Here is a 12,913-nt window from a genome sequence, read left to right as displayed (position 1 = left end):
GAATGTTACAACATTCAGGTTGACATCCAGAACATATTCCTCATGCTGATTCTGTTATGTTCTTGAAACCTGACTGTGCTGACTTTGCTATACTGTACAAGACTAACCAGTCTCTACTCCAGTACCAGCCGACATGAACAACTGTCAAGACATCCAGTTTGACAGGTTCACTATGATCCTTTGGCCAGGTCTGTTATCCTTTTGAGGATCAGACTTACTTAAATACTGAACTGAGATCACCATGCCTAAAGTTCAGTATCTGTGTTCAATGATGAATGTTAAAACATTCTGATTGACATTCACACAGAAGGATATGTACCAGGTCTGTTTTCATCTTGGTTAGCAGACTGCAATACAACCTGAGTTAGTGCAGACAGGATTATAACATGCAGAAGGAAAACAAACACAGAGAATTGTTTACCCAGTTCGGTCCAACATGACCTACATCTGGGGGCTACCAAGCCAGGAAGAAGATCCACTATCAGTAGTATTAATTCAAAGTTAAACTCCCCCGTTTACAACTCTTCACTTAATCCCTACCCAATGCAATCTATACCTAGGAACTCCTAGATAGAAATCTCCAGTTTCCATTCCTATCACTACAAATACAATGTAATGTTCATACACCTTGAACTTGCTGCACAACTTCATTCAAGAACATAATCACTCTTGCCTACAGGCTTTGAGTTACAAATACTCTTAGCTTTTACCACTGAGAAACACATGGTAACCTTCCCACAGATTGGGAGGTTTACCTTACACACACCCCTAAATTGTCATTCTATGAGGCTTACAAATACTAGGTTACAATATGCTATTTATAACCTAATCACCCAACTGGATTTGGGCCTTCAGAAATCGCAGCAAACTTGTTCTTTGCTGTTACAAATACAACAGAAAATTTCTGTTACAAACAAGGTCTTCAATTCTAAAATCTCTCCATATATATCTCCTTATTTTGAGCCTATATATATGTTCTGATTGAGTCTTTAAGACCTCCACATGGAAGCTAGGATATTCACCAAATATCCTTACTAATCCCAGAATATATACTGAATTAATTAATTCAGTTTCCTACACATGTACGATGTCACAGGCCTGATGTCGTGACATCGTACATGACATGTTGGTCCAGATGTTGAACTTCTTCAACCCAACATATTAAAACAACAGAGATGAATACATTATTTGTTTTACAAAATTAATGTCAATCCTAAGGTATTAACATGATCCCTCACTTTTGTGTTGGTACATAGGCACAAGACAGAAGGCAAGACCGAAGGTCTTGTCAAACACAAAATATAATCAATGAACTCTTTTCTCATCCCCACATTCTGTATTGTATCAAATATTATTTATACCAAAAACACATGCACACATGAAAAAGGGCTCCCTAGGAGTACCTAGGATATTTTGGGTGCTAACACCTTCCCTCTATGTAACCAACACCCTTACCTGTAATCTCTGGCATTTTGTTAGTTTTGATTTGAAAACTTCTTATCTTTGGGTTTTGTTCGTACTTAAACAATAAAAGCGCGGTGGCGACTCTGGTTTTATCGACGTCAAGTTTATCCATAGCTTGATGGTCATGAATTTACCGCTACAATCCCTTCTTTATTGCTTAAGACTCATGGCACATAATTTGGCTCATGATCGACAAGTGTTGAATCCACCTTTGTAGTGCTTGAGTAATAGTTATGTCTTGTACTGATTTGCAGTCTTGAACTTATGTTTGAATCTTGGTTGAAGTCTTGAGAATAAGTTCTTTCCCTATAAAGTGATCAAGTGTCTTTTGATCACTTGAATAGACTTGGAGAATTAAGCACAGTCAAAGGATTTAGTTGATCAACGCATACTTTGATCGACTTAATCAAATTGAGAAAAAATCAGTTGAAAGTGAATATACAATAACCTAAAGGATTAATTGATCAATTAGAAAATCTCTAAGTTTTAAAACTAGGGGAGCATGCAAGATTAGACTATTTCTAGTCCTAGGGGCAAAACAGTCGATTCACAAATCATGGATTAATTTCTAAACATGAAATCCTAATTAAAATCAATTCTAAATCCTAGACAATTTTGACTAAATCTAATTCTAAAGGAACCATCTAATCTAAATATTTCTATTTCTAAAACTAATCAAAATATCTAATATTTCCTAATATTCTAAATCATAGTTAATTTCTAATCTAACCTAAAAATTAATATCCTAATTAAACTAATCAAGGCTCTAAAACCCTGATTAATTTCTAAACCCCCAATTCTAGTCTAACAAACACACACAAGAATAAGAAAAAGAATTATGCCAAAAACCTGGAAAAAAAATGGGCCTTGAGGGAGAAAGGGTGCAGGCCCACTTTGGGGGGTGAGTTTCACGGATGGAGGTGCAGGAAAAAACATTTGGGCCAAAGGCCCAGTTCCTCCAACCACAAGAGTCGGGTTTCATGTCCGTGATATGAAAGCGCCTAAAGCTTCTAGGTCGAAATTCCAATCACGAACTTCTCGGTTCACCACCTTCCACGAACGCCTTCGACTGTATGACAAAAAAAAAACTCATGGCTCGAACGTCAACTTCTCCATACGCATCAACATCGTCTCGTCGATCCAGGATGAACGTGAAGGAATGTAAATCGTGCGGCCAAGAGTGAGCTTGGTTCAATGTTCCACCTCCTCAATTCTAGGTTAGGAACGAGGACTCAAAAGGGCGCCAGGAAATAGACGCCTATGGGTTCATCATGTAACTGTTCAAACATCGGAATCGCCACCATCGGAGGTTCTCATTTGCGCACGGTACGAAGGATGCATGAATCGTGAATGAAGCGAAAGATTCAAAATAAAAGACTCACTGAAATGAAGTTTCCGTCGCAATTTAACAACGTTTCACGTATTCGCGTTGTACAATCAATCGGGGCTCGCATTCATCCATCATCACCGCAATTCAAAAATTCGGAAATTCACAAATTCGATTTACCCTACTACGCGCGCAAATAGAAGGAGAAAATGAAGAGCGTGAATCAGAGACTCACCAGGTACTGAGTTTTTCCGTTTAATTTCCGCTTGATTCTCCTTCTTCTCGATCTTCTGCTACGATTGTGAACTTACTTGCGTTTTCATGATTGATTTTCTGTTGAATTGCCTTCTGTTATGAATGCTTGATGAATCTCTTTTGATGAATTCGTTGTGGTTAATGCTTGGATTTGTTAAGAGTTTCTTCTGTTTTCATTGATGAGTGACTGAATGCAAAATCTGTTGAATTTTCTGCTATGTAGAGAATGAATGAAAAATGGATCAAGAAATTTGTTGTATGTGAAAAACTGAACTATAACGAGTGTTATGTATTTATAGTAGTAGAATTCTGTTAGAAACTCAAATGAGATTCAAATTAAATTCACTTGTCAATTAGAAATTAATTAGTTTGTTAGAGTCATATTCAATTGAAATTCAGGTGAAATGCAATTGTTAGTTTGTAAATACAAATTGAAATGAAATGAAAATAGTTAGTGAAATGGATGTTAGTAATTTTCCTGATATTCCATTTGTTGTATGTCTATTGATACTACTATTCTTAATTGAGTGTGAATGGCTGGTAGGGGTGTGCATGGTTCAAAACCATAACCAAATTGAACCAAATATATGGATCAGTTTGGTTTTTAAAACCACTTTGATAAAACCGGTTTATATTTTTAAAATCGGTTTATGTTTGGATCGGTTTGGTTAATAACCGGTTTGTACTAAAAAAATTAATTTTTGTTTGGATCAATTTTAAAACCAAATTTCCCTCAAATTTAATTTTCATTCCAACAACTTCTTAACTCTATCCAATCGCTCTTGAAGTTAATCACTATTTTTAAATTTCAATCGGAAAAATCAAAATTAAGTAATTACCTATAAGATAGAAAAAAAATCAATTTTAAAAAAAGAGTTTTAAATCGGTATTTTTCAAACCAGTTTTTTATTTTCTTTAAAAAAACAGTTTTATAAGAAAAACAATTTTATAAAAAAAAACAATTTAAAAAAATTATAAAAAATAAATCAGGTTTAAAAAAAATAATTTATGAGACCCGTGTAGGGGGCAAACTATGTTACCAATTTCTAAACAAACAAATTTAGATAGAAATAGATAAGAATCTCTTGAGTGTTAGTCTAATTAAAGCAAAAGATTTGTTAGTAGCAACAAAAAAGTGATTTGCACATAACAGAAAATTGTTTGCTTACATTCTAAATTATAATTTTTCTGTGTATATAAAAACACTGTATGCATGGTTAATCTAAAATGAAGAATGATCTTCCAATCAAATTGATGATGTTGAGAAAAGGCTTTCCATCCTTGTTTTCATCTCTTCATTCCATCCTTGTTTTCATCTCTTCACTTCTAGTTCCATAAGCAATTAATCAGCTTCTTCTACAATAAGCTTAATGCTGCATAAAATAAAATGAAATTACAAGAATGTTAGCATATTCAAAAGTGAAAACAGTGAAATTGCAAGTCTATTTTACATTTTAAGACATGGACGACCCGATTTCTAAGACCATGTCTCGAACAAAATCTAACTCAAACTCATTATCTCAAAAAAAAATATATTCAAGTTAAGGAGCCTAGTTTAAAGTACAAAAATATGAGACCCGTGTAAGGGAAGATTCAGTAACACATTAAGTCAAAACAAATCACGCAACAACATAAACCCACAAATGCAGAAAATGCACATATAATAAATTGAGTAGAATATGCAAAAACAAACTTTAGAATTCTTTACCGTTAAATCATCTTCGAGTGTAACAGAAGTTGAAGAGGTTGAACAACTAGCACCATCTTCCGTATAAAGTAATTCTACAAAACATATAAAGAGATTTCATTATACCTCAAATATAATAAATAATAATACATTAGCGAATATACTTAGTTATCATACCTTGCTCAAATCTCTCAAGAATATCAAAATCTTCATTTGTAATCAAAGAGGAAGATGTTCCTTTGAGCCAATCTTGGGTGCGTGAACAAATCTGAAATCTTGGTGATGCGAGACTCATAAATTCATGAAAAGACTCATGTTCAACCTTCCGAAAAGGAATCTCCATGTTTATGAACATCTTAACCATTGCTCTTCTAATGGCTTCTTGGTCAAACTTGACAATTAAAGGAGAGCCAACATGTTCTTCAACACTTGTCGTAGAAGATAATGTCCTTTGCCTCTTGTAAACAAGGCATCTCGATACATGAGCATGCATGGAACTAGTTCCATTATTATACTTAATTTTCGTGTCACAGTATTTGCACGAAGCTTTTTGTTCTTCTTCCGACGATACAATGAAATGCTTCCAAACCTCTGAACGATTCTTTCGCTTCTTAGTGTGAGGAGGTGGCATTTCATTAGAGATTGTAGGTGGAGGGGTTGAAACTGTATTCTCGGATGTTGCATAAGTTGTACCAACATTAGTCATCTTGATTCTGTTAAAAATAGGAAAACAAATTATGATAAAAAAACACAATAAAAAATCTGATATGAATATGACATTTCCTTATTCAATTGGTATGTATGATGCATTACTTTTTCACAAGATTCTAGAGCTGACTCATCCAACATGGCAATGCATTTCCAATTAACAGAACAACAATTAACTAATAACTAGCAATAGGCAAAAACAGAATGTTGCAGCCATAGCATGATTTCAATCCAAGCATATCATTCAGCAGTAACAAACCAACAGTCTGAGCATTTTTCACAAAAATTGACTTTTTCCCAACTAACCATTTCTTTTCAATAACAAAGGTGGCACAACTCATCTTCACCTGATAACTGAGATTAAACTGAAAACATTCTAACTAATAACTGAAATCTAAAATCACTAATTTCTAAACTAATTTCCAACTAACATATAAACTCTAACAAACTATTGAATTTCTAACTGATAAGTGAATTTCAGGATGAACTTCATGTGAGTTTCGCAATAGAATAGGGGTCCAATCATTGTTCATCACTCTTCATCCAGTCACAATTCACGGAAAAAATTACAGCACAAATCAAACACTCCACTCTCAATCTCTCTCAGCAACTCTCAGAGAATCATGCAGGTATTGAAGTACCGTACAAGCTTGGGCTTGAAAATAAAGTTGTTTATGCTCTTTTAAGATTTGCATGAAGAACTGAAAATCGTAAGCTCTATCAGTCATGACAGATATAGAAGCATAAATTCTGACACAACACATGTATGTTAACGATGAAACTGTAAAAGACATATTTATTTGGAGGAATAGGAAAAGTCGCCATCTAAAATGGGCCACTCTGGGATTCCATATTAACCACTGTATGTATATGATTCTCATATCTGCCAAATTATTTAAAGTGTCCGAACGAAATTAATTGGGCATATATTCAGTTGGCAAAATGATAAAAAGGTGATGACACTATACAATAATTCACCATATTATTCAACTCACAAAGAAAGGTATATAGATTCCAAAATCATTCAATACCTTACTAGTTCTCTATATATATCAGAACTCATTTTGAATACTTCAAAGCATAAATAACAAGCAAACAAACATCACAACAAACGTCGCAATGGCCTCTGCTCAGTGCTACAAAACCTGTGAACAAAGCTGCCAACAGAAAACCCACCATAACCACCAGCAACAACATAGCTCAATCGGACAGAAGGTAACCGACTTGTTCAAAGGACACCACAATGATGGAACACAAACCAAAACCGAATACTATAGCGAGACAGATGTGATTTACCAACCAGGATATGTTGCCAAAAATCAAAGCAACACGTGCAACCGTCACAATCACGCCGCTACTGCCACCACCATTGTTACCGGCACCACTGTGGCAAAATGCCAAGGCAGAAACAGGAAAGAGAAGAGAAACATGTTCCAGAGGATCAAGGATGGCATATCAGGTCACAGCAGTGACAGTGGCAGTAGCAGTGATGAGTGTGACAGCGACAATGAGAATCGTCGCCACAGGAAGGCAAGTATATATAGATGGAATAATTTCTTTCTTTTAAATTATGAGATTTAGTATTATTATTGATGGAAAAAAATTGTTTCTCAGCAAATCACAAAATCAAGATTATATAGCTGACTTATTTCTGATATGGGCCCTTTCACTATTTAGAATCATGCAGTTCACAGCTGTAAAGACAAAAGCTATTAGTTAATTGCTCAATGTGATTGATTTGTATTCTCTCTTGTAGTTTGTCTGGATGGATCTTTACCGGCTTACCACTTCCATCGCGGATACGGTTCAGGATCAAGTACAAAACAACACTTACGCAGTACTAATCATCTACAGCAAAGTTACTAAACTAAACTAAAAAAAGAAGTAACTGCAATGCAGACATAAATCAAAAGCAAACCCGACGATGTAACCACATTACATGATATATCCAGCAAATTCTGAGATTTACACCCTCATCCCTCAAAAATGTGGAATAAGCATAAAGTTTAAGATACTAAAAAAATAGTATCTAATGATAACTAATCTCAATTTTTAACAAGATATTAATGATAATTATGAAGCCAATGGAATATCAAAATCAATATCACCATCAAACTAAATGCAATTGAGCCTAACTTTCTTGGTCAGTGTCTGCTTCAGAAAAACACAAAGCACCAGTTCAAAATACCACCAGAAACAACTTCAAAGCAGACATTATTTGACGACATAAAAGTCTATCATAATTAGTAGGAGCTTATCTAGATGGCAACACTCAAACTGTCCCTTTTTCCTAACAGATTTGATGGTTCATATCAGTATTTATCCATATCATTGCTGAACACGATTGTCTAATCAAATAAACAATGTTTGTAACAAACAAGTCAAAGAACGAAATGGTGGTCAGCTTTGAAACCTTTTTCCTAACAGATTTGATGGTTCATATCAGTATTTATCCATTATTATTCGCGGAAGCTGATCTATATCTCGATTCTTGTTTGACGACAACATAATTCTTTCGAATTTCAGCGTTGACGTATCTGGCCGGTGTAGTTTAAGGAAATGGAAGTGTATCTTCTACACTAGAAATTGTTTTTAAAAAAGTTGAAGCATTCTCGCACCATATCACATTATCTAAATTAATGTTCTTTTAGTTTTTGCTGGAAGATGCATCGTGCATAAAAGTTACCAGAAATACTCAACATCAATTAAAAGAAGCTTCAGTAATTATAGAACGTACCTGGGCTAGAGTTAAATCAAAAAAGCTAGAAGCATCACTATCTCTTCTCTGTACACATACACAAGACAGACTTCTACCAAGCTATGCTGCTGATCCTGCCACAGCCTCCGCTGTAATGAAACAAAATTGCCTATCAATGACTACTCAAAGAGCTTTTACGCTACAAATTTCATCCTAAGTTAATAAAAAAGCAAGATTTATTTCATCCTTAGCACACAGTTTCTTTATACTTCAGTTTCCCATGTAAAAACAGAAGCATCAGCTTATTTGAACCACATTTTCATACCAAAAAGATGAATGCAAGTTTCTATAACTGGTTTTTTTCTAACAGTTTACATAATTTACATTTGATTTCAATTAAATCCACAAAAAAGGATAAAAACAACAACAATGACTAAATTGTGTAAAAGCAGCCCAGTACATCATCTCCTTGAATTCAATTTCACAGCAAAGAAAGAAACTGTAAATCACTTTGTTAATTTCCCAAACAATTTATGTGTTCCTAATCACATTAAGCTTAACCTATAAACCTCTCAAACAAAATAAACAAGCCAATTATAGATGAATTTCGTGAACACCAGATCTAGAGGGATAAAAAAGTAAAATAAATTAATAATGGAATTGAAAGGAAAAGAAAAGTAGATATAAAAAATTCACCTACCAATGCAACTTAAAATAGATTCTGAGTTGCAAGTTGAGGGTTTGAGAAGAAAGGGTTAGGGTAGGGATTTGGTAGAAGATACACCAGACAATCTTTGTTTCACGATGCAGGTTTTGATGAGTTTAGAATTTGAAGAATGATGAAGAGAAAAAAAAGATGAAAAAAATTTGGATTTTTGAGAATTAGGGATTCTGAAATTTGAGAATTAGGGATTTGAAATGATTATTGAAAAATGGTAACCGTTTACCTGAACCGGTTTGTAATAATGGTTACCGGTTTTTTTTTAATTTGATAAATGGATCACCAATTTTTAAATATAATTTTGGGTTGGGTTTTAATGTTTGGATTAATTTGGATAGGAAATTGGTTCATGGTTATTGGTTATTTTGCACACCCCTAATGGCTGGTATGATTGAATGGTCACTTAATTGGATGCTTAGCTTTTATGTTAGTTGGTGTTAATGTTAATTTTCCTTTCCCTGCTAATGCTATGTTAAAGGCTGAAAAAAATCATGTTAGAACCAAGCTTCTGTTAAATGAAACGGTGGTGTTTGAATCGCAATTAGATTAGTTGTTAATGATGGAATGTTGATTTTGTTCTGTTAATCATGAACTATGCAGGTTTTGCTCATGTAGAATTCAAATGAACTTCAGCCATTAGTTACCCTTTGCATATGTAATGAAATTCTACTTTCAGTGAGATGAATGTGGTTAGTCGTGCTGAAAAATCATGTTTCCGTTTCAAACTGTTGGAAGGTTTTTGTATGGGTAGGAGCTGAAGTCAGAGTTTGTTATGAAAAAAGGAAGTGAAGTTTTTGTTTTTGAATTTTTGGTTCAGTCAGTTTGTTATGTTGATTGCAATTCCTGATGGTTGATTCCTTTCTTTTCTGTGTTTATTTTGTAGGAACGATTTGTCATTCTCTTCATTTGCATATCATCACCTGGTTTTTCAGAACAGACCCGGAGAGCTGAATGTCACCTTTTAGATGAAATGTTGGTTTCTCACTCACGACAGCCATGTGTTTGTTATCCTCATATGAAGAACCTATCAAATGATTTTTATCAATGCTATTGTATTTTCTTGAAGTGTAGAAATCATCCTCTTGGCTATCAATTCGACACTTCATTTCAGAAGAGGTCTCATGTACATAATCTACAAATAGAATTCTCTAAACAACAAGGTTATCACTTGAGTTGGGTGGCTAATGTAAGGCTGATTTGGGGATGCTTGGAACACGCTTCGGTCACATTGTAGTCTTGTATTGGAAACTTGGTTGTAATTGGAAAGAATGTAAATGTAATTGGAATATGGTTTGAAATTGTGTATAAATTTGGTTTAATGTTTATAAATCTTGTCACTTTGAGAATTGTTTTGAAATGTATGAAAAATTGGAATTAAATGGAAAACTTGAATGTTAACGGTATGGTTATGATTGAAATGAAATGGTGTAATCTTTGATCGATTCGAAATTGTAATGAATACATAGGAATTGAATGTATGGAGTATTAAATTGGGATTGAAGTGGTTTATGGACTATGGTTTTGGGTTTGAAAATGAACATGGTTACAAGAAACATGAGGTTGTGGTTTCCATGTGAATCATAGTGAACTAAGGATGAATTATGGAGAAAGGGAAATAAAGACTAGGGTTTGGGATAAAGAAATGGTGAGTTGACTTTGATCAAAGTTGACCAAAAAGTCAACTGTTGACCAAAGTAAACATTTTGTCCATATTTCCTTTTTTTTTTTGTAATTTTCATGTGATGGACATTTTATCCGTAATGAATTGCTATTCTTGAGTGAAATAAGATCGGTATGGAGTTCATATGAATATGATACTTGAAATGAATTTAATATGAACTTTGAATATGAATGGACCATAAAGCTTGACCAAATGGGCCGTTAATGCACCATGAATAAAACTGTGAACTTCAAGTCAATGGACCATGAAACTTAAATCAATGGAACTTGAATGCACCATGATATTTACATTAATGCATGAATATTGAATGAACCAATATTAGAACCTGAACAATCAAAGTTACGAAACCATGGTTGTCAGATGAACTTAATGATTGATTTCAATGGCAATGACATGATGCAAATCACAATGAACAATCAAACCCTTTCTATGAGCTAGGGTTTCATATGAACGATTGATATACAAACCAATCCACAAGTGTCAGACACACATGCTTAGGGTTTCAATCCATATCCAATGATCAAGATGCAAATCAAGCAAATTAATGGTCACAAACCAAACAACCATGAATCACTAACTAGGGTTTCAAGCATTGGTCTAAGAATATACTTCCACATTGACTACAATACCCCAATCCTTAGGGTTTGATCCTCGGGAAAACAATAGGATTTTGTTAGGTAAAATCAAGCTCAAACCTTTGAATCTATGATGTTGTTAGCAAGTGTTGATCATGAACGAATGATGCACATGAATGGGTATATATGGATCTCAAGTTATAGGTTAGATGAAAATCAAAAAGGGAGGGAAAATTTTGGGGTATGACAAACAGAAGTCACCGTCAGATTGAAAAGAGGATTCAGTTGTGATCAACTTCTCTAGAAAGGACTCAGAAGGAGTGTTGGATCATGAAAATGATCCCATGGTGATTAAAGTACAGATCCGTGATTGGAGCATAAAGCGAGTCGTGATGGACCTCAGAAGCTCAACATATGTCTTGTATTGGGAAGTATTCAAAGGGATGAACTTCGATACCACTGAGTTACTACCATTCAAGGTACTTTGGTAGGATTCTCTTAAGAGCATGTACATGTACTAGGGAATCTTCCCATAATGACCACCTCCGGGAGTAGAGACCATGCGAAAAGTATACAGGTAAGGTACCTAATTGTCAATGTTGCGTCCTCATATAACATTATTATTGGCAGGCCCTCATTCAATGCTCTAAAAGCGGTGTTGTCCACCATATATCTTACGTTAAAGTATCCATTAGAGGACGACCGAGTTGGAATACTAAAAGATGGTCAAGGAATAGCCAGGAAATGTTATAAAGATAGTCAGAGACTGAAGAGAAGGAGTTACGCTGACGAACCAATCAAGGGTAATCAGTTAAAAGTAAATTCAATCAATATTGATCTAAGAGAGGAGCTACCAAAGAACTATCTAACACACATGGGGAATACATGAAGGATATAGAACAATGTCGGATTAATTCACCCAACTCAAATTGGGGCTGTTTAGATATCAAAAGATGAAAATGGAAATGTTGGAGTCAATCTAAGCATAAGGCACCACCTTCTTGTACATGACCTCTTAAGCACATGTGGAGGTTTTGTAAACAAGTACCAAATATTTCGCGCTTACTACTCGTGGCGGTTGGACAAATGAAGTTTCCAGTAGGGGCTATCAATGACTTCACTAGATGGGAAACATCAGAGCCAACAAACAGAGTTGTATTGTCCAGAGTAAGCATGGAGCAAGGTAGGATCATAAAGTTATGGACCAGGAACACCATGCCGACTTGGGGATGTCATACTGCGAATGAAGAAATCATCTTGGTAGGCCTAGATAACATGACAAACATGCAAATAATTACCAGGAAGTTCGAGGTAAAAGTCTGGCATGGAGAATATCACAGAGCAAGTCTGATAATGAAGATAATGGGCTTTAGGGAAAAAGATGAGTTGATCCCGGATGGGGAAGGTTAATTTAGTACCGGTCAGAGGGTGAATATTTAGGCTTACAAATTGGAAGATCAATTAATCCTAACTGGGGCTCTCTGAATCCTCCCTATCTGGGGCGCGCAAAGCTCTGTAACATCAGCAAGATAAGATCCCACTGGGGCTCTTCGATTTCCCTGACCGATTTCGCCATAAATGATTTACTATTTTTCATAACTAAAGATTTTACTTGCATTTTTCCGCATCACAAGTCCGACAGGGTCTTCCGGAATCTTAAAAATTATAAGTCTCCAAAGAAAGAAAATTCTAGTCATACTCGGCAAGGTCATGGACCAATCTAAAATTCTACAAAGTCATTCATACCATACTTATTACCTTTTTAAGTTTCCTACTAGTTTTCTAAAATATGAATAC

General features: G+C 34.9%; 1 protein-coding gene and 3 long non-coding RNA genes across 5 annotated transcripts in view; 1 reads left to right on the top strand and 3 right to left on the bottom strand.

The window, feature by feature from the left end:
* The window catches only part of LOC127129633 (uncharacterized), a 29,848-nt gene extending 26,049 nt beyond the window's left edge, over positions 1-3,799 (bottom strand). Inside the window, exon 1 of the mRNA XM_051058788.1 lies at positions 3,027-3,799. The gene's annotated coding sequence lies outside the window, so the exon portion shown is untranslated. The remainder of the gene's footprint in view (positions 1-3,026) is intronic.
* On the top strand, positions 2,441-10,206 carry LOC127129642 (uncharacterized). Its single transcript, XR_007806371.1, has 2 exons — positions 2,441-3,029; positions 9,461-10,206. It is a non-coding gene; the product is annotated as an uncharacterized LOC127129642 (long non-coding RNA).
* On the bottom strand, positions 4,118-4,988 carry LOC127129649 (uncharacterized). 2 transcript variants are annotated; one of them, XR_007806373.1, is made up of 3 exons: positions 4,911-4,988; positions 4,755-4,828; positions 4,118-4,419 (listed from the first exon to the last, which is right to left on the bottom strand). It is a non-coding gene; the product is annotated as an uncharacterized LOC127129649 (long non-coding RNA). The 2 variants fall into 2 exon arrangements; XR_007806375.1 differs by lacking the exon at positions 4,911-4,988 and having other exon boundaries at positions 4,755-4,862.
* Positions 4,994-9,232, bottom strand: LOC127129646 (uncharacterized). The gene is made up of 3 exons (XR_007806372.1): positions 8,600-9,232; positions 8,179-8,288; positions 4,994-5,446 (listed from the first exon to the last, which is right to left on the bottom strand). It is a non-coding gene; the product is annotated as an uncharacterized LOC127129646 (long non-coding RNA).
* Positions 10,207-12,913: the final 2,707 nt, after the last annotated feature.

This window comes from Lathyrus oleraceus, chromosome 1, assembly GCF_024323335.1.
Source record: "Lathyrus oleraceus cultivar Zhongwan6 chromosome 1, CAAS_Psat_ZW6_1.0, whole genome shotgun sequence".
In the NCBI taxonomy this organism is placed as follows: Eukaryota; Viridiplantae; Streptophyta; class Magnoliopsida; order Fabales; family Fabaceae; genus Lathyrus; species Lathyrus oleraceus.
The sequence above is the reverse complement of the archived record's forward strand: the minus strand, read 5'-3'. Positions and strand labels throughout refer to the sequence as shown.